Source organism: Pseudopipra pipra, chromosome 3, assembly GCF_036250125.1.
Source record: "Pseudopipra pipra isolate bDixPip1 chromosome 3, bDixPip1.hap1, whole genome shotgun sequence".
In the NCBI taxonomy this organism is placed as follows: Eukaryota; Metazoa; Chordata; class Aves; order Passeriformes; family Pipridae; genus Pseudopipra; species Pseudopipra pipra.
Genome location: NC_087551.1, coordinates 45218226 through 45239051, shown reverse-complemented (window position 1 = coordinate 45239051; position 20826 = coordinate 45218226). Strand labels below are relative to the sequence as shown.

Here is a 20826-nt window from a genome sequence, read left to right as displayed (position 1 = left end):
TACTCTGCCTTTCAGGAAGCCAACCTGTTTGCTCTCAGTGTTTTCACTGATTTCTTCAACATGCCAGACTACAAACCATTTCTTAGGGGCTGCTGATGCTCTGCCAACACTAGTAAATCAAACATGCCAAGGGAAGCTTTCTAGCACAGAAGTTAAGCAGCATGAAGCAGCTGGTGCCTATTCCAGGAAACTCTCAAGCCCATGTGGCTGCGTGCAAGCTGTCTATCAGCAGCCCTTCCTGGAGCATCATAGCTGCTGTTCTCTGCAACAGGACTGTCTGGCACATTCTAGTCTCCATGAATGTAGGTGTCTTTACCTAAACCAAGATTACAGACTGCAGTTTGATGCCAGAGATGGATTTTATTAAAATTCCAACTTTCAACAGTTAAATACATGCAGTTCTGCTTCGACATAAACAGTGTTCCAAGAATAAGTAACATCTGGAAAAGGGATCTATTTTCTTGCTATTCAGCTAAATGTCATTCACTTCCAGAGTTTACTATGCTCAGTGGTATCATTCAAGAAAAAAGAAAAAAACATCTCTTTCCCTACATTGTGATTGTTTTAATAGCTACAATTTGGGACCAATTTGCAAGAATTACAGCTTCTTTATAAAAGATTTTGTATACGGATCTTTTTTGTTTGTTTGTTTTTTCATACTGATAGACAGTTGAACTAGATGATCACTGTAGGTCCTTTCCAGCTGAACTATTCTATTCTGGTTTGTCTTCTATTTTAACACTCAGATGAAGTATTGAAATGTGAACTCTGGATCTGGTCCTCTTCTAGTCTAGGGTTGCTCCCTGCAGCAATTCCATAAAAATTCTGTTTTCTCAGAATAACAATAAGTTGGCCTTGCTGTAAACTACAGTTAGAGCTAGAGAACAAGAACTGCAGAGGAAAATTATTTTAAACAGCTATTTTAACTTCACGAGTCTGAGGATCCTCATTTAACCAAAGCTGAAGAGCACAGCTGAATCAAATGAAAACTGAAAGAATACTTGCCTGGCTTTGTATGATGGGAGCAGGGAAATTAAGGAAAGTGCAAGGGTGCTAACATTTATGAAGGTTTGTTCTGTGAGCATAAGCACCGAAGCACACCAGCAAATATTAATATAGGATTTGAATATATTTCTCTAGCTTTAGTGGGCAACAATACAAAACCAGGAAATGCTCTAGGCAACGTCTATGTAAAACCTACATCAAGTGCTTGTATCAGTTAAAAAAAAAAAAAAAGATACATTTAAACTAGTGCCAGTTTGTGAGCAGGCCTTTGATTGAAAGGCATTTGTATTTCACAGAGAAAAACAAAAGCGTTCTGAGCCTGATTGTCCCCAGACTTGCACCCATGGCTACCTATACACTTGTATTGCACAGGTTATCACTGCAGAATGGCTCAGTATCATAACTACTTGCAACTCCTTGTGTGAGCATAAATATATTCCTAATATGCAAAATACTAGGAGGAAGGAAAGCCAGTATCCAGAACACAATCTGCATACGTGCCATGTTTCCTCTTTGGTTTTCCTTCCCCACCCCAGTCATGGGACCACAGTTAAGCCACCCTAACCTGGACATGCCAAAATGAGCCAACCCATTTCAACCAGCCCATCTAAACTCCTGGCCTGAACTTTCTATTTTCCATTTTCTCTTCTAAAAATACCTTGACTGCACTTCATTTGTTCTTCGCATCATCTTGCCAATATAATTGCCTGAAAGGTTCAGGGGTTTTCAAGTAATTTTCAATCGGCCTTTTCCCCTTTTCATGTATAAAAGGCTGCTCCTTCATTTCTCTGCTTTATTTTTCTCTCACCTGTTTGTGAACAATCACTTTCTGCCTCAGCCAGGCATACAGAAACAAGCACTGAGCCAAGGCATATTTGCCTTGGGTCAGGCAAACAGGGTCTGTGTGGTCCACCCTTGGCCTGGGGCAGGATGAAAGGCTGACCAGGTCCTCTCACGGTTTGGTGACACCCCAGCTAACCCTCCCTTCATTTGGGAACAATTACCAAGAGTCACTCAAAAGTGGCTTCAAATAAACTTCTTTCCAGAAGCTAAGAGAGGCTGCTTTCTCACTGCCAGCACTTGGGAACTGTTTTCTGCTGTCACTTACGCTGCTGGGGACCCAGAGCGCTGTCACAGTGAGAAATCATCCAGGGTTTTCTCTGGGTGCACGACTTGGCTTCCTGGCAGCTAATCCAGACTAGACAGTAGTTCATTCATATGTGGGTTTTTCCTTAAATAAAGAATTAGAACAATTACATATTTGTGTTTTCACTTTTGCTCTGTTAATGGGGTAAATTTCACCTTCATTTCATGCTGCTCTTTGCCAGCTCTGCACACTGCATAACAGTTACTCGAAATCCTCCTAAAGGTGTCAGCTGGTGGCTGAATCCTATGGAAAAGTAATTTTAAGGATAGACAAAACTGCAATTTATAGAGACATCTACTCAGACAGTAAAGGTGGAAATGAAAATGGCCTCAAAGCTGCTTTTAATGGCAATGGAATAAATCTGTTTTAGTGATACATGATTGTCCAAGCCTTCCTGTCAGTCTACACAAAAGCATGAAGCAGGCCCAAGTCGCCCTGTTCTGTGTAGGATGTCTGCTCATCAGAGGGGTTCACTGTGAGCTACTCCTGGGTCCAGCTTGGAGACTGTAGCTGTCAGGTGTAAAGAGAGAAAGCAGAGTGAAATTTGCTTACCCGAGCCCTTTTCCAGACAAAAAACCCTGTTTGGTATCATCTGGTGTACTGTGGGCCAAAGGCAAGAACTCCACATCTCAGTCAAAGCAAAGTTCTCACAATCCCTGTTCTCCAATGCTAAATCCTACCCAGAGCTCAAGTAGCTCTTCATTTATTAAACTTCATTTATTTATTATTCTCCAGGGCACGTTGATATCTTCATGGGGCAAAGCCTGTCATAACCAGCTATTTTCCCACCTGCTGTTGAGTTAGAGTGCTACCCAGAAAAGGCAGAGGTGAAATTAGGGGAGAGGTCAGATGGTCAGAAAAGATAACTGTGTCATTGCACTTTCCCTCATCTTCCCAAAAAACATGGCAGGGATTTTCTATGAAGTGTCCCGTTTACAGCTGTGCAGGCTGCCATGGTGGCAGTGGGATGACAGGGGTATTCTCCATGCCAAGTGATCCTATAGAGGAGATCCTGTCACATGGGACTACAGCTGGGGGTAGTGGTGTAAGCAGCATCTTCAGTTTGACAGAGAAGACTTGTGCAACTTCAGGTCTATCAAGGCTTTACACATTGCAGAGTCCACACAGTACATTTTTCTCTAGTCTGATTGGCAGGAGAGAGGCTAGGTTGTAAGCTGGACAGGAGGTTGAAGCCTTCCCTTGATCAAAAGTAAAGCACTCATCACACCAAATCAGTCAGCTCTTCCTCTCATATTAGAGGCCACCTTAAAGGCCTCAGCCTTATAGCTTAAATCCTTTAACTAAAACCTAACTTGTCACCTGCATCCTTGCCACAGGAAGAATGTGCACCCTTGACAATGACATCAGCCGCAAGAGACACAGCTAAAGTTGTGCAAGCAAGTAGCTGGGCATTGTCAGGCTCTTCCATCACCACTGGAGCTGGGGACATCAGACAAATGTCGGAGTACTGCAGCCACCTGTAACACGGGATCAAATTTGTAGCTTCTCTCTTCAGTCAAAACAGAAAGCAACCAATATGTTACAGACGAGTGGTAAGGAGTAGAAAAGTCCTCTACACAAACACTATTAAGATTGCTGACATTGTTACATCATCTAGATAACAGTGATGAATACACTACAAGTCTGGAGACAGGGGAAAGTTGTTCTGATGATCAGTTACTATATATACTATAGTGTTTGGTTTCAGCACTTCTGAGAAGAGGAAAAAAGCTGTATCATACCACAGCATCAAATGGAGTATCATTAAGAAACAGGTAAAACAAAATGACCACATGTGTATGCACAAAAAAAAATAATCTGGATTTAAGATTAGAATATTTAATTTGGCAAGAAGAGACTGAGGCTCACCACATTTTTTGTTCCTGTAGAAAAAGGATGTTATTTTTGTCCCTTGCAATATAACTGAGTTTAGTGGGCCCAACATGTGAAATACCTTCTGGACAGAACTGACTTCATTAAATTAGAAGATAGATGGATGGAACTGTTGAGTTCATAATCATACAACTGCTTTTGACTTCTGTCCAGAGCATGTAGTACTTAGGAAAAGAATGCAAACTGCAAATTAAACCCTCACTTATTCTCAGCAACCTGACAGTCTGGCCCAAGAAATACTGCTAAGTCTGGCAGATTGGGAGAGTGATGTGTGCATCACATGGAGGTGTGAGGAACGCAGCCCACCCCAGCTCATCTCACAGGGCACAGCTGGTGAACTGTACACAAAGAGGGGAAACAAGTGGGTTTGAGGGGAGGAGGTGAGAAGGGGCCTGAAGTAAAACTGGGAGATATTTTGGTTTCCTTCTTATCCTGCTGCTGTTTCAGCCAAGCAGTTTTCATGACCAACTTATCTGAAAAGTGTTTTTTTACCAAAACAGTTTTCAGACATTAGAACAAATCCCTTCTATGCATATAATTGGAACTGGAAGTGCTATTGAGTCTTTTCAAGCATTATTCATCACCATCCTTCAACCTTACTCTTTTTTCATTTTCTGTTTACAGCACCTTTGCACCAGACACCTGGCCACAATGAACTGGAAGGGAAGGTGTTCTACCAAGAACACTGGGGCAAACACCAATAAAGCTTCTTCTAAGCATTTGCAACTTTCTTATCTGTTACTACTGTTCTACTTATATATCCTTACTCTTCCTGCCTCCATGCCACTTAGTTTTCATATGGAGCATCAAAACCTCAGATACCTAAACAAATACTCTTTTCTTTAGATTTTTTGCTTCCCCCTAACACCAGGAGCAGGTCCCTGAATCTGATACAGAAATTCCCTAGCCTAGAAACACTGCTTGAATAATTAATATTCCTCTCCTCTAACTTTCTACAGTTCCTTCCTACTATACAGCACACTGTCATTCCCATGATATGCAGGTGTACGTGAGTTCACTGTCAAACTTACAGTGAAATGAAAGGGTCACCCCAAGCCCACCAAGAAAAACACAGGGGTGTTATTCCTCATTCTTCACAACTGAGAAGTTACAAAGAACTAAGAAACTGGGTGAGCATGTTTCTAAATCTAGGTCCAAATTTTAAACCTTGCCAGGCAGCTGTCTGACTAAAGAATACCACAGGGAAGGCAGGGAGCAATTCCACCACCATGGGTGGAATTTTACTCTAGCAAAACCACAGTGAAGCCACAGCTCGATAGGCAAAAATGCTGTTCTAATGGAAGAACTTATTTTTTTTCAGGGAACGTCTATCACCAAAAGAATTATTTTGCTTGTATAAGCATTTGAAGCATGGAGGCAGGTCCTCAACAAGGACTGAGGCAGTGGGTCTGCCAGAGCAGACTGGCTCATGGTAGCTGCCCCCACTATCTTCCTGTTCCAAGTACAGCTTAGACACAGGGAGGAATGACTTTGGATGGCATAATACCGGTCTAAGTAGCACTGTTTGAAAGCACAAGTGTTTTGTTTAACTATAATACAAATTGCTCACTTTTTTCAGCTGTTCACAACCTCGGTTTAGAGAAATTGTGGCCAGCTGCTCCATAATGGTTCTTATAAGGGTACCAGAAGGCAAATTTTTGGTAGAAATCACTGTAAACTCGAAGAAAATCCATAATCAAAATTTTACTGCAAGCTTGTGAGAGGAATAAAAATGGTTCCATTTCAACATCTTTCCAACACTCAGTTTCTAGACTAGCATTTATCTCTAGAATTTTAAAAATTTCTTAGCATCATAGTACTCATAGATTTGTGTAAGACATTTTATACCATAAGCAGAGCATAAGGGCTGAGTATTCTATGCTCCAGATCTACTGATGGAGATTGAGACACCTCTAAAGAAATCAAAGCGATAGTTTTAATCGACTAATACTCTTTTCCCTTAATTTATAGATCTGGTAGCTTTGATTCAACATTCAAGTTCAGATTAATGGAATAGCTGCAGTAAACCAAGTCCATATTTCCAAAATTGTGGTAAAAATTAGGGTATAAACCAACATAAGGGTATAAAATAGATAGGGAAAGGTTAAGAGAGAAGCAAGATAAAGACTGAGAACATGATCTCCTTATTACTATGGGGGGGATCAAAATGAGCAAGTGATACCTAAATTATCAACACCAAAATCAAGATATGTCTCATCCTAACCCAAAGATTAACGCACTTGAATAATCAGTTTAATGCTGCAGTACAGTCAATCACAAAAACCACTCGTTCAGAACATGTTGGGCAAATTAATCAGACTGTCTACATACTGTGGCACAGAGGCTTCTTTTTTATTAAAATAATTGAAAGTTTACTTTGTATTTTGGAATTTCATATGTCTATTTTAAATATACTTTAGACTTCCTTTTTCTAGAGACTGGGATGTGTTTTGTTTAACAAGCAGAAAAAATGTGATAAACAGAAGAAATACTCTAAAGGGGTAATACCATATTACTGGACTCGATTCTCAGGTGACCCAAAGGAGAACAGAATAATTGGTTTTAACAAGTTGTACACTCCTATATCACTTAAAGATCTGGCTTTTTTTTCTTGCTGCCTTCTTGCTGTCACTTTTTGCAGTCAGTTTTTGGTTTGGGGCTTCTTTCTTCCCCCCTCCCCATCCAGCTAAACTGCTTAAATATTCAGCTATGACCAAGTGTGTATGAAACCAAATTTTTGGTTATTTTATATCCTCAGGTTTTTATTTGAGCTGTCAATTATGACAGCCCAGTGGAACCAGTATACAAAAGTCTTTATAGTCCTGTTGGTTCTAGAGTTTAGTCTTCCAACCTGAGAGATAAAGGTTACATAAAAATACTATATTATTTAATACTCAATAACAAAAATAAATCAAAGATAACAAATACCTCGCTACCTGCCAGAAGATGTGTTAGAGACATAATTAGGAATAAGGATACTCTCAAATACACTAAGCTTCCCCTTGAAGATGGGGCAAATCTGTTTATTCTTCCCTCTGCTGTTTTTTGATCACCATTGTCCTACTCAGGTGAAAGCAGCTTAAATGCCTCTTTATTCTTATCGATCAAGGTCCTTTAGAAATTACAGAAAAAGGCTCCCACATTAGTTAGAGTTTTTTTCCTGAGATCAGTCTACAAAGTGAAAATCTGCCTGGCTACATGTTACAGGCAATTTTGAGCCCATTTTCCTTCCCTCTCTCCAGTACCCAGTTAAGCACAGATTAAATATTTGGAACTCCATATCTAAATCATGGTCTTCTACACTGGGTAAAGTTTCCTTCAGATTTTAGTAGCTTCCAAACTCCATGCCTGATAAAGAAGAACTCCACTTGATGTCACGTAGAGTGGCAAGAAAATAGTATGAGAATACTCTGTGGACAGCGCATTCATAAGGTGTATGAGCCAAACACATATAGAAGAGATATGTATGTGAAACAGAGCTGAAACAACAGGCAGTGGTAATCAAGAAATTAGATTTATGTCCCCAGACAAAATGCTCTGTGCTTCAGGAAAATCTTCTCTCACATTGCCTGGTCTGCCTCTGAGGACATCTCAAACACTGTCTGAAATCTAACATATTACTGCTATAGAGCTGGCTCTCAAACATAGCCTTATCACAAACTGATCCAGTTCTTTGCAATTATATTATGTTTCTGTATATCAAGCTGTATGTCCCTGTGAACAAAGGACAAATATCTAAAAATTCTTGGAGTAAGAATTAGTTGCTAAATTGAGATATAGGTATTTTTTATCTGAAGTCTGTGTTATTATCTGAAGTCTAGGATTATCTCCCTTGATACTGCTCAAAAAACCCCCCCAAAACCTCCACAACTCAGTGTAGGAGAAGCAGCCGATTTAAGATTATAGGATTAGGATGTTTTTACTAGTTCTAATTCCTTCTTCATCAGCAACGTGTGTACAGGGTTATTCACCACAAACTATTTGGTGGCCTAGTTAAAAATAGCGGTTTCGCTCCTTTTTCCCAGCAGGGTGGTGTTCACACCACAACTGGTAATAACAGGCTGTCTTGTTAGAGAAACCAAGGACAGGGTAAGCAAAGGGTCTGAAACATTGACCTGGTTAGTTTTCTTTTTAATCCCTTCAGATCGGAAGAGAAAAAAACCCCACTAAACCAGACAGCAACTGCATCATATACAGGAAGAGAAGTCTTTTGCAGGGAAGCTCTGAGCATGCAAGTTTTCATTCTTTTTCATCTTTCACAGACCACTCACAAGTATCCCACAAAAAAATGAGATTTATGAGAGAAATGGACATTTCAGGAAAACAGGTGCCTAAAAATAGACTGATATTCTCTGAGCTATTTTTAAAATGTTAAATCATACACAAACTTGCAGCAGAAAAAGCCCCAGACATTTATATTGCATAATTTTCTTAGTTATATAATATGTATTACATATCTAATAAAAATACATTGCAAAAAAAAAAAAATCAGGGAATTTTTCAAATTCAGAAAGAATATTTAAAGCAAATTTAACTTTTGAAGCCTAACAGCTAATAAGAGGACTGAGGAATGGTCTCAAGGTACTTAGTGTTATGAGACAATTTGCAGCATGGCACTTGATGTCCAGGGATGTCCACTTAAAAGCAAAATAAAGTTTTGGTCAGTATTTTTTTTCTTTCCAGTAGCTGGGAAACAAAGCACAAAACAAATGACAAGTAAACATTCAGCCACAGGAAGCCATTAACAACAGTGGGCACCAATTAGGGCCCAGCAGGTATCCTTTACACCGCCTGGTGCTCTAGCTCCTCCTCAAATACTTTGGCATAACACTTACAAACTCAGGCTTAGGAAACAACAGGCTGTTTCATTTACTCAGCAATTTGTAGCCACATATTCCTGCTGATAGGCCCATAAACCTGTTTGTAGTCTTCTTCTGTTTCCCTTCAAGTTTGTGTCATTAGAAACTACAATTACTGTCTGTCCAAAGAGAACACTCTTCAGGAAAGAAAGTAAAATTGAGATACTGTGATCCTTTTCCTCTTTGTCTCTCACTTCTTTTCAACTTCTCTTTTGGAGGACAATGCAAAACTCAACGGCTTAGGTCAGGAAAATGGATTCACAGAGAAAACATATGTGAATTCTCAGATTTTTCCAACAAGAACACTATTTTTTCTAATCACAACCTTTCTGGTAGAACAGAGTGAAAAGGATATTGTTCTTTAAATTAAGTCAAGGTCTTCAACAATTAACAGAGTGACAAAAATATACTCTACTTCAGCCAAAAACATGGCATGAAATACATGCAATTTTGAGATCCTTATGCCAACTGTGAGATATTTTGTATCTACTATATGAAGAACCTCAATAAATTACCCAACCTTTTAAAGTGCCTCATAGACTGAATCTCACATCTTCCCTGAGGAAGTACAGAGTTTTATTGAAATGTGACACAAAATAAGATTCTCACTTTTGCACTGAAATTGTAAGATACAAAATAAAAAAGCTGGTTGCAATCTCCCAACCCAAAACTTCACAACCTGCCGCTGTTTTTCCACAATCAAGTATTTTTGCAGCATTGTAGCACTGCAAAGAACACAGGAAAGTCAGAGTCCAGCCCAGAGAACTGAGAGCTCTTTCCAGTGTGTGTCATGACATAACACAATATGGGTGAAACAATCCACTTAACTTCGCTAAATTAACCTTGTCTCATCAACCACCCACAGGGTGCTCTCACATATGCCATCTCTGCTTCCATCATCACTGTTAGATGAAAGTTAACCAAAATATCATCAGTTGAAGACCTATAGTTTCTCAATGCTTTTGCCATTACAAGACAACAAGGAAAGCAGACCACGAGGGTGCTAATTCAGAGCTCTCCATGTCTCTCTTTGATTTTCCTTAATTTTTAATAATTTTTTTCCCATTTCTGCCATTTCAAAAAAATCAAACATCAGCAGATGAGTTAGTTTCCAATAGTACTATATGTTAAATCCTCACTGGCTTTTGGCAAACATATGCCCAGTTATCCATCCCCTTGCTCCCTCCGCTGCCTTTGCTGACAGTTCTCACTGAAACTCCCACATCCTGCTCATCCAGCAGCATGAGAGAGCTGTGCAGCCTCTGCATGCAACAGGCCCCCCAACCTGCACTGAAAATCATCTGTGACCAGGATAAACTCTGCAACAGAGTTCTCAGAGCATCTATCCAATGAGTTTTGAACGATAACCAGCTATATGCCTTAAGCCTTCTGACATGTGTCTTGGTACTGTCATACAAGTGTGTGGTATAGAAGTGTCCTTATCATTCCCAGATACTGGCAGCCTAGAAACCAGAAGGATAATTGACAAAAAAACCCACAGTCCCTGTGTGTACCCATGGCTCACCTGTCCAGTGCTCATGCCACAAGAAGTGTCTAGGACCCACCAAGTACTGTGGCAGCACTAAGTTCTCACTGCTGTTGCTTTGCAGCTCAGCGCTTCAAGGAGACCATACAGCCACCAAAGTTGAGAAATTCAGTACCTATGTGGTTCCTCTCGGCTCAGCAGGGAACCAAGTGCTGAAGAGTCTGCGTTACTGTTTCCTGGCATGCTGGGACAGCAGAACTGCTTCACAGAAGTTAGTGTACCAAAACAATTCAGGCACTGATGTTCCTCAGCAATACAGAAAAACTACAGCTAGGGAAACCTGAGTTTGCCCAACCAGCTTGCCCTTTTCCATAGATCTAGACTTATCAGAGAATTGAATTGAGTGGACTCTGCTGAGGTGTCACTCCATGAATACATGTGAACTCAAACATCCTCCTCCACAGCTAAAGGGATAGAACTATTGTGGACATTTAGTGATTTTTCAGAATAAGGTTTATTTCTTCCATTTGATGTCAGCCTAGATTGGCCTTTCTCAGGTACCAAACTGGTAGGACTTTCACCCAATTACAGTAAGAGCTTCCCTGTTCCTCTGTGTGAAGGGAGTTGTTGTGCCTGCTTAACTTATCCGCATACATACATTTCATATTGCTACTTCTCTGAGAGAAATTTGGGACACAAAATTATACATTTAAGTACTGATCATTAAAGTGTACACAAATCCATACACAAAACACCAAGTAATAAGAAAGGTATTATTTGTACGAGCGTGTGCATATATATAAGCAATCCTTTCAGCACTAAGAAAACATCTTTTAAAACTACATCTTATACACTGAGATCAAAAGAGGTAGTCTCCCTGCTCTATAGCCACCTAGAAATCAGGTGGCTTGTCCAAGCCAGTCATCGAGACTCCTTCTGTAGTCAAGCAAGAGAGATAAGTGTCTCCAGATTGCCATTTATCCCATTCTAGGATAGGTGAGTAAAACAGGTGAGATGAATCACCCTGGCATCGCTGTCTGCTGGGGGAGGTGGGGGGAGGGTGGGAAATTACTTCCTAGATTACTAGCTTAGGAGAGATACTTAACTTTTAGCAGCTAAGGTTAAGAGGAATCCCATGCTACAAGATCAGGCAGGATTATAATGATTCACACACTTGTGAAAAATCACATTATATCTGGGCTCATGAGGAAAGTAAAAATTTAAATTTCCCATGGAAAAAAAAATCATCTTAGACTCTCTATCATTCAAACTCTAGATCACTGAATCTATTTTAGTCAGAGATTTGGGGACGCTTTGTGAGTTTTCCTAAAGACATAAGGTTCATACTGTTGTATTTTTCCCAAGAAAATGAGATTCACATTCCAAATGGTAAGAAATTATTTGTTGCAAACCTGATAGCCATTTAAATATGACAGACATATAAGAAAAATCTGAAACATTTACTGGGAGCATGTTACCGAGTAAAGCACAGATCGTTCAGTGCTAGCCAAAGGGAAGGGTGGGAACATAGCATCACCCAAGAGATCAGAAATGCAGCTTAACTCAGAGGAAGAACTTGTTCAGCTCACTGCTTCTATTCATTTGACACCACAGTGTCAATTAGAGACAATAGTTTTTCCACATCTGTTGTTCTCCAGGAGTTCAAGGTTCTGTTTAAGTTTTGCACAATATTCATGCAAACAGTAGGAACAGCTATTTTTAGTAGTATCTCTCAGTGATACCTCTTCCACTGCTAAAACCAATAGCACTATTTCTCCCTTGCAGATAAGTATAGTAAATGTGTGCGTTTATTACCTATAAATGTAGGTAATTCCACACAAACAAAAATCTCAGAACAAAAAACTACTCAGACCAAATGGGCACAGTTTGCAAGTTCTTTTAAACCACTAATATTTACATTAAATAGGCAGCAATATTTAATACTTTCATGAAATTCACACTTGGCATTCCTGCAAGGCTAACTGTTAAAGAAATTGAAATTTCAGGCTTGTACTAGTAACATATGTAATTTCAGTCACTGGGTGCCCAGTTTCTCCCTGCATGGAAAAAACAATAGGCTACATCAGAAGCCCTGGATAAACTAAACTCAAAAATGTTTTGCTCTGCTCATTTCCTACTGTCACCCCCTTTCAGATTTTCCCTTCTCACGTCAAATATTTACAAAATGAGTAAAAAGCATAAAAATTTGATTAAGTGAGCACCAGATCAAAAGTGGCTCTAAATTCTATATGTCAGATCCTGATCTCACAAATCAATGAAATGTAGACATAAGATTTGCCCTTCTCTGCATCGCTGTGGCTGGTTGATACGATTCACAGACACTTTACCAGCACTATATTGATATTCAGGTGTTAATAAGTAACTGTCACAGTCACAATTGAAACACCGCCCTACATATAGTGATTCATATTTTGTGTTCCTTTAAATATAACTACAATGCTGTCATGCTAACAATCTTACTGAAATCCAAAATGAGTGAGGAAAATAGCAAAAGCTTTCATTTCCTTATTAGTTTACAACCATTTCACCTGTCTTATTCCAGAGTCTGGTGCTGCATTCCAGTAATGGAAGCACTGGGAAGGCTAGAGAGGTGTAAAAGGACCATAAAAGAGAAACACCAGGAGACACCATGGAGATCAACAGGTCACACACTACAGTTTTACAGCCCCAGTTTCCAATGATGCTGGCTCACAGACAGCAGACAGTCATAGCCTGGACATCTGCAGGCAATGAGCAGAGCAAAGCAGTGCCTACATTGTATACGCCCACTTGCTTCTACTCTCCATAACCCATTACATGTGTACGCTCCTATGCAGAGCAACTATGAGATCTGGGTTCAGAAAGGTGGCAGATTTGAAGCATTGAAGCACATACTTAAATGCCTTGCTTCACTGCAGACATACTTGGTGGGGGCTCTCCTCATACCTGCTAAATTCAACAGAGAAACAGATGCAGGTTCTCCACTAGACCACGATCCAGCTCTCAGTTTCCCCTGCAGTCAATTTTCCCCCCTTTCTCTTCAATACTCCCCAAAATTTTTTCTTCTGAAGAAAGCAGCTGAGAAAAAAAACCAAAATTACTATCCTTTGCTCCTGCAGACCTTCATTTTTTAACACAGACTGGCACAACCAGCCCCGCAGTCTTTAGGTTATTTTATTTGCTCAAAATATATAGCTGTCAATATCAAAAATGAGTGATTATCTGCTAGCATACCAAGGAATTACATATCCAAGGTAAAGATTTTAAGTCCTAATACATTTTTACAGACTTCATCAGTACAAATAACAAGGACCAAGAGTTTCACACCTCCTAAGATGCACTACAGACACATTAAGACTAATTAAATTAACAGAATCTGGGTGCACATCTCTGGTCACATTTACTTTAGCACCACACAGAGAAAGCTGAACCTGCAGAATGAAGGGCAGTACCGAGGACCCAGCATCCACTTTGGGTTTTTTACTTTGAGCAACCTCTGATCTGGATCTGTGGACCAAAACACCCGCTAGCAGCTGGCACGCACAAGGTAAAGCATATCCTACATCCATCCATGCATCTGACCTCAGCCTCACTTCAGGACGTGAGCTGACAAGTACCAAGGGGGGACAACCGGAGGCTGACTTAAAAGTGCTGCATATTTGAGGTAATCAGTGCGAAAGACTTTTGCTACATAAATATTGACGTTTCAATGTATCTCAAGTACTTCCGGGTTTAAATGGTTGGGATAAAGCTGATTTGAAGTTTCTCAGCAACCCCAGTTACATATTTAAATATGCTTATTTTCATCACCACTGCTGTTTTCCTTCTGTGTAGCCAAAACACTCCAAGGCACACTACGGCCATGCAGACATGCCTGCAAATGAACATGAGTCCAGTTAGACATCTACAGGCCTTTACAACAAAAAAAGCTGAGCTAATTTCTACAGATATGGTCTCCTCCACCAAAAGATCTTGGGCAGAAAAGAATTGTTGGGTTTTATTTTTTAAATTTAATTTTATTTCCATATTTGCATTAAATCCATGTATATGACTCATTGTGGAAATCAGACTTTAAATGAGCTTAAAATACTGGAAGAGAAGAAAATTTGAGCTGTTGATTCTTTTTAGACTTAGAGGCCCCCATAACAGAGTTGACAAGGCTACAAAAATTCAACCATTTCGTGCATGCAGGCTCCAGCAGTGGAAGTCTGCATTTCCCAGTCACCCATGTATTTATTTGACATTACCATACAATGGGAAATAATGCTGTGGAAGCTCTGAGCAACAGTATGCAAGGAACTCCTGTAAAAAGAAGCATTAGCATACTTTTACAAATCTTTTCGACAACAATAATTGGATACAGTACCTTTTCCAGACCTATTGGCACATCAGTGTGGGAAGAGCTTGCTGGTGCCAGTTCTGCAGGACAGTTACCAGCAGGCAATTCAGGGGACACTTTCACTGGCAACTGCAAAGCAGGAAAATAAAGGGGGAAAATATTTTGGAGAAGAAAAAATCTTGAAGAACAAAATACAGACTTTTGGTGGTTTGAACAACATAAAGCTATTGGAAACTGTCTGAACTGTAAAATTAGATTTATTTAAAGGACACAAATAGCTGGTTTGATTTTAAAAGCACTTCAGCTTCCATTGCCAAATGAAATTTTCTCAATCCTCAAGCTTTAACAGAATTGCCCAACTTTTTTTAAACAATTCCTCACAATTCATAAGGCACATATGAGAACTTTGCTAGGCATCAGACAAAACAGTGCATGCAAGGATCTATCCAATTCCCTCCCCAAGTGCAGCTCTCATCTTGCTTTATAGAAATGCCACCTTGAATAAGACTACCATCCAACAGTTACACCTCATTCTCTGCATCCTTCTCCCATGCACAAAGTGCCACGATTCCTGATAACTTATTCAAATTATTCTGGAGCCCAGGCCAGACTCTCAGGTGTAACTTTTTGAACCAGCTTGGACCAGGAAGAGCTAGGAAATGCACTTTTCCACAGCCAGTTGCCGATGGCTCCCAAAACAACACAAGTTAAAAACCAGTAATAGTCAAATGATAGTCTGACTACTAGTGCAGGGAAAGATATTATCAGAGATGTGTATAAGCTGACAAATACTTATTTATCAAATTTCTTTTCTGCGTGAGAAAATGATCAGGGTGTTTATCTGCCTGGAAAAAGGACAGTGCTTAACTAGCATGAGACTGCAGCCTACTTGACTTTACAACTAGAATAGTCTCTGTCTGAGCACCAAGCTGCACTGGTTTAGAAAACACTCAAATGCTGAATTTTAAACTTGTGCAAGAGTCTCATTTCAGTTTAATAGTGACTTATATTAGTTCACCCTAAATCCAGTGCTTACTAACATAAGCTAAACAGAACAAATTCTAAATTACAATGACTGTTTAAGACAAAGTTTTTCCACTGCAATATCTAAGTCAGTATTAAACCAATCTGAGGTAATTTTAGAGGTAATTTTGTAGTATATATAAAGCCCTAAAGAATTCAGAAACAATTATGCTACTATTGTTCATACAAATAAAACAAAACTTGTAACAGTGCAGCCTTTGTAGTTCTTCCTTCATAAGCTTTTGATAAAATAAGTGAAAATACTCTCTACTCAACATTTGCCTAACCTTTACCTATAAAGAAAGAAAGCCCCAGATGAGTCAATGCTTTTCAAATTGATTGATACTTTACACAAGACAAAATTAAGATTCATATGTCATGATTAAAGCAATTCTCTCCCAATGGTGACTGTGTCACTCTAAAAATAATTCAATGCAGTATTCCCCTGTTAAGTATAGAGAAAAGTGTTTCCTTTAGAAGAGGAAATTCTCCTAAGGAAGTTGTTTTGAGCTAAATAAAAGTTCAGGATGAAGCCAGCAAAAGGTGTGAAGGATTTCTCTTTGATTTCTCAGCTTGTGTATTTGGGCTCAGACAGACTACATTTTATGCACATATTAATAGGATGCTAATAAGCCTACAACTCTATTTTAACAGGGAGCTGTAGAGACAACCTGATATGTGGCACCAGATATAATGGCTGTCTTAAGCAGGAGATTTATTTCCCTCTTGCCCAGGGAGTGAATTGGACTACATACTTTTTATTACAAGTTCAGATGGAAATGTCTTGCAAAGTTAGGCTGCTACTTTTGTTGGAGTGTTCCTCGGTTAAAGTAACCTTCAAAAGACTGAAATAGAAGCCAAGCCTTTTAGAGTAACTAGGAGTAGCTTTTGCTCTTCACTGGTAATCTTACATGCAAAATAAGGCCACTGAGTTGCAAACCCCCGTAAATTACTAGGTCATGAAAACAATCCTGATATCAAAAGCACAGAAACTGGCAGCATGTATTTAAACAGCTTGCTGCATCTCATAGAAAACTTTGAGAGATCCTATCTAGTTGTAAACTTCAGCGATATTTCAAAGTTAAATCTTTTAGGTTTTTTAAACACCTGAAAAATTTGTAAAAGTGATATAAAGAGTAATAAGAACTAGTAAGTAAGACTAACCTCAACCATACATTTATCCTACTTTGCAGCTACCATTAAAAAAAAAAAAAAAACCAAAAATTACATCTAGTATATCTGGTGCCACACATCCTAAAAATTATTTTAACTACACTTTCAAACAAGTCTTCCATACACTTTCTCCCACAAACAAATCTGGTTTTCGTCATTTCAACTTTTTTTTTTCCATATTTCAAAGAGAGATTAGGACAACTTTTCTTTCATCATCAGACACTTAAAAAAAAGGCCTTTTGCTTAAAAATCGCATGCAAAACAGAATTTAAAAACAAACAAACAACAGCAACAACCAAAAACCCCCACCAAAACAACAATGAGCAAGTGATTTCCATTTGAATTTGAAACAAAAATCCTGGAAAAGTGTGATTGTTCTAAGCTTGTTGACACAGAAGCTTTCCCCTTTTATCAACTGTTGTTTTAATGCAACTCTAAAAAAATCATAACAAGGATTTTTGTTGTTTTTTAAAAAACATCTACATGGCTTAGGCATTTTATATTATATTTTTTCAATATATATTCTCATTTCCAATCTAGTCAATTGCCCAGCACATACATATGCAGCTGCTAGTAAAACTGTGTGAAATATCTTCTATCCCGAGAAGGTTCTCAGCTTTAAATTTCTTTCTATCAGCTCAAGGCTGTACTGACAATCATCTCAGCAGTCAACAGAAAAAAAAAAATGGACAATTGTCAATCATCAGTTACTCTGTCAGAAAGAAGAAATTCTTGCAGACTTTCTATTTTTAAATGTGAAATAAATTAGTTCTGAAATGACAAAGTAGTTTATTAATTTGAATGTTGACTAAATAGGATTTCCCTCACCTTTCCTGTCATTTCTACATGGGAAGTTTCATCTTTTCACTTGACCTTCTCCTCAAGAGAATGAAAAAAGGAGAAGCAAAGTGCCACACGATGTGTTATGACTGCTTTGTATATTATTCAAAATGCCCTTTTGTCCATGTAACTGGCTTCAAAGGACTCATAAAAGTATCCAAGCACATTCTGAAATGAGGCACCCCACACTGCTCCAAAGGGGCTGTTCCTCACTTACATTACTGCAGCCACCACAGCAAAACAGTTTATACACTAAGATGTTCTTTTGTAAATCTCATCTGCTCACATGATCTCTGTGCTGGAGAGGAGTCTCTCACCCTCCTCTTGCTGGAAGCCTAGCCTTGAGAAGGCCAAGTAGGAAGGTCCAGAGCTCCAGCCATCAGATTCGCTTACAGAGGGAGGAAGACAACTCTAGAGGACGGACATAGTATATTGAAGCCTGTGCCCTGATGCTTGTGTGTCTGGTTACAGTTATACTGAAAGAATAGCAATAAGACAAGTAATTACTATTATCTCTTGCAAACCTACTTCTTTTTTCTGGCTATGTGACCTAAAAAGCCAGTGTCGAGAGAGGAATCTTTAAGTCTTCACAAAATGGGCAAGCCATAAACTAGAGCTCAATCTATTGTGTTGTTACGCATGCTGCATATAGATATAGATACATACACATACAAAATGGTGGTGCAACGTACAAAATACATATAAATACACTACTGGTTGCATTCTGTACTGTAAGCTGTGAGATTTGAAGAGCACGCATGCCTGCAGAACCTGGGCATCTGTCCTCCATCACTTTGGGAAGCATTCAGATAATGCTCCAAAGCCATCTTTTCTTCCTCGTTCAAGGACTACCTTTTGAAACAAGTACAGTCTTTATGACCCTCTGCCTAAAAGCATCCTCAGTCTCAAGGAAAGACAGACAGAGAGAAAGACAAAAATAGACAAAACCCCACAAGTTACAACAATTTCGCTTATTTGATCTGGGTGGGGTTTTTTCTGTCCATATTTCAGAAGACAGATGTCATCAGGGTATAAAAAGATAATTTATGCAATGTCTAGATTTTAAATCCTGGAGAAAAGAAGTGTAAATGTTCTTCATTATTTACAAATTCAAGCACCCTCTGTTTGGAGACCTCCTTCTTTCTTTGTTTTTTTATTCAATTTTGCTTTTCAAAGGGGCTTCAATCTAACACTCAAACAAAAAGCAAATCCTAAATCTATTCAATTGTCTTATAGTATCCCGTAGATATTAACCACGCTTTGCTGATCACTGCAAGGTTTGCCAGTGATAGGTGATGAACTTTGTCTCTCTTGCCCTATATTGACTGTCAGACTGTCATTCCTTTGATTTTTTAATTCCCCCTCTGTCAGGACTAGGCTTCTTTGAAGATATGAGCAACAACAGACATACTGTGAACTGGGAGGGAAAGCCAAAGCATAAGAAAGATGAGAGAGCATATCTGAAGTATCATACATCTGTTTTGGTTCACTTGGTTTGACCCTGGCTGGATGCTAAGTGCCCACCAAAGCCACTCTATCACTCCCCTCCTCAGGTCAGGGGAGAGAAAATACAATGAAGTCTCATGGGTCAAGATAAGGACAGGGAAAAATCACTCACCTGTTACTGTCATGGAAAACCAGACTTGATTTGGGGAAATCAGTTCAACTTTTTTAGCACTCCTTTTTTCTCAGGAGGAGGACTCCTTGCACTCTTCCCCTGCTCCAGCATGGATCCCTTCCACAGGTGACAGTCCTCCATGAACTACTCCAAGGTGAGTCCTTCTCATGAAGTGCAGTTCTTCATGATCATGCTCCAGTGTGGGTCCCTTCCATGGGTGCAGTCCTTCAGGAACAGGCTTCTCCAGCATGGGTCCCCCACAGGGTCACAAGTCCTGCCAGCAAACCTGCTCTTTTCCCATGGATAGGATCCTGCCAGGATCCTACTCCAGCATGGGCTTCTCACAAGCCTTCAGCCTCCTTCAGGCATCCACCTGCTGTTACATGGGGTCATCCACAGGCTGCAGATCTCTGCTCCACCATAGATCTCTGTGGGGTGCAGGGGAGTACCCTGCATCTCAAGCTGCAGGGGAATCTCAGCTCCAGCATCTGGAGCACCACCTTCCCCTCCTTCTTCAATGACCATGATGTCTGCAGCACGGGTTCTCTCACATATTCTCATTGCTCTCTCTGGCTGCAATTACTAGGACACAAGTATCATCATGCTGGGACCTCTGGACAGGAGAGCTGCCACCCTGAGGGACTCACCACCACAAAACACAAAAAGCGTCACCACCTAGTAAAGGTCCAGATCATGTGGTTGCAATGGGGGAAATCAGATTGCTGACCGTGCTGCTGCAGCCTGTCAAAGACCCAACACACAAATAATGCTGCAGAGTTACAAGCAAAGTGAAGCACCACACTTCCCAGCACACTTCCCCTTGCCTCCTCCGTTCGGTTAGTTCAGCTCTTACCTACTTCTTCGCAGTGCTTGGGCATCTGTGAGCCCCCCAAAGGCTTAGTACAAGATTATTCAGACAGAATAACCCCCAGTACAAATTATGAGCACCTGCCCACAATGAGATTACAAAGTGCTGTGGCAGAAGTGTAGCTGTGCCGTTAAAACACGAGTCCCACGCCATGCAGACTGTTAGTCCAACAAGCCAGGCTGCTGAAGGCTGCTGGCAGGATGCGTCAGCCCTCAAGAGTCAGCCAACACAGGCTGAAGAGTTTAGTCTGAGGTAAACACTTGTGCCATGATATCTTCCATAATAGATGATAAATCATGGTACCACCTTCATGTTTCTTCTCCTCCCTTCCTAATTGGCTAAATAAAGAATTTATCAGAAACTGGTCTGTTTTTTTAATCTATGTTTCAGTATATTCCTTGTATAGTTTATATACTGGGAAAACTGTACTAGTTCTTTAAAAAAAGTCTCCAATTCAAGTAACAGCACACAGCTTGATTAACTCGTTATTCATCCATGGAGACTATGGAGTTAAACTGAATTTTCAGTTAAAGACAGAAATGAGGAAGCAAGAATAAGAACATAATACATCGCAT

At 39.8% G+C, this 20826-nt stretch overlaps 1 long non-coding RNA gene across 2 annotated transcripts in view; it reads right to left on the bottom strand.

The window, feature by feature from the left end:
• LOC135411435 (uncharacterized) overlaps positions 1–20826 on the bottom strand; it is a 63418-nt gene that overhangs the window by 25583 nt on the left and 17009 nt on the right. Inside the window, exons 1-2 of one of the 2 annotated variants that reach the window (XR_010429149.1) lie at positions 19384–20329; positions 14757–14858 (exon numbers count right to left, since the gene is read on the bottom strand). This is a non-coding gene — a long non-coding RNA (uncharacterized LOC135411435). Of the gene's footprint in view, positions 1–14756; positions 14859–19383; positions 20330–20826 lie in introns of those variants that run through there. The other variant, XR_010429148.1, reaches the window with a different exon arrangement.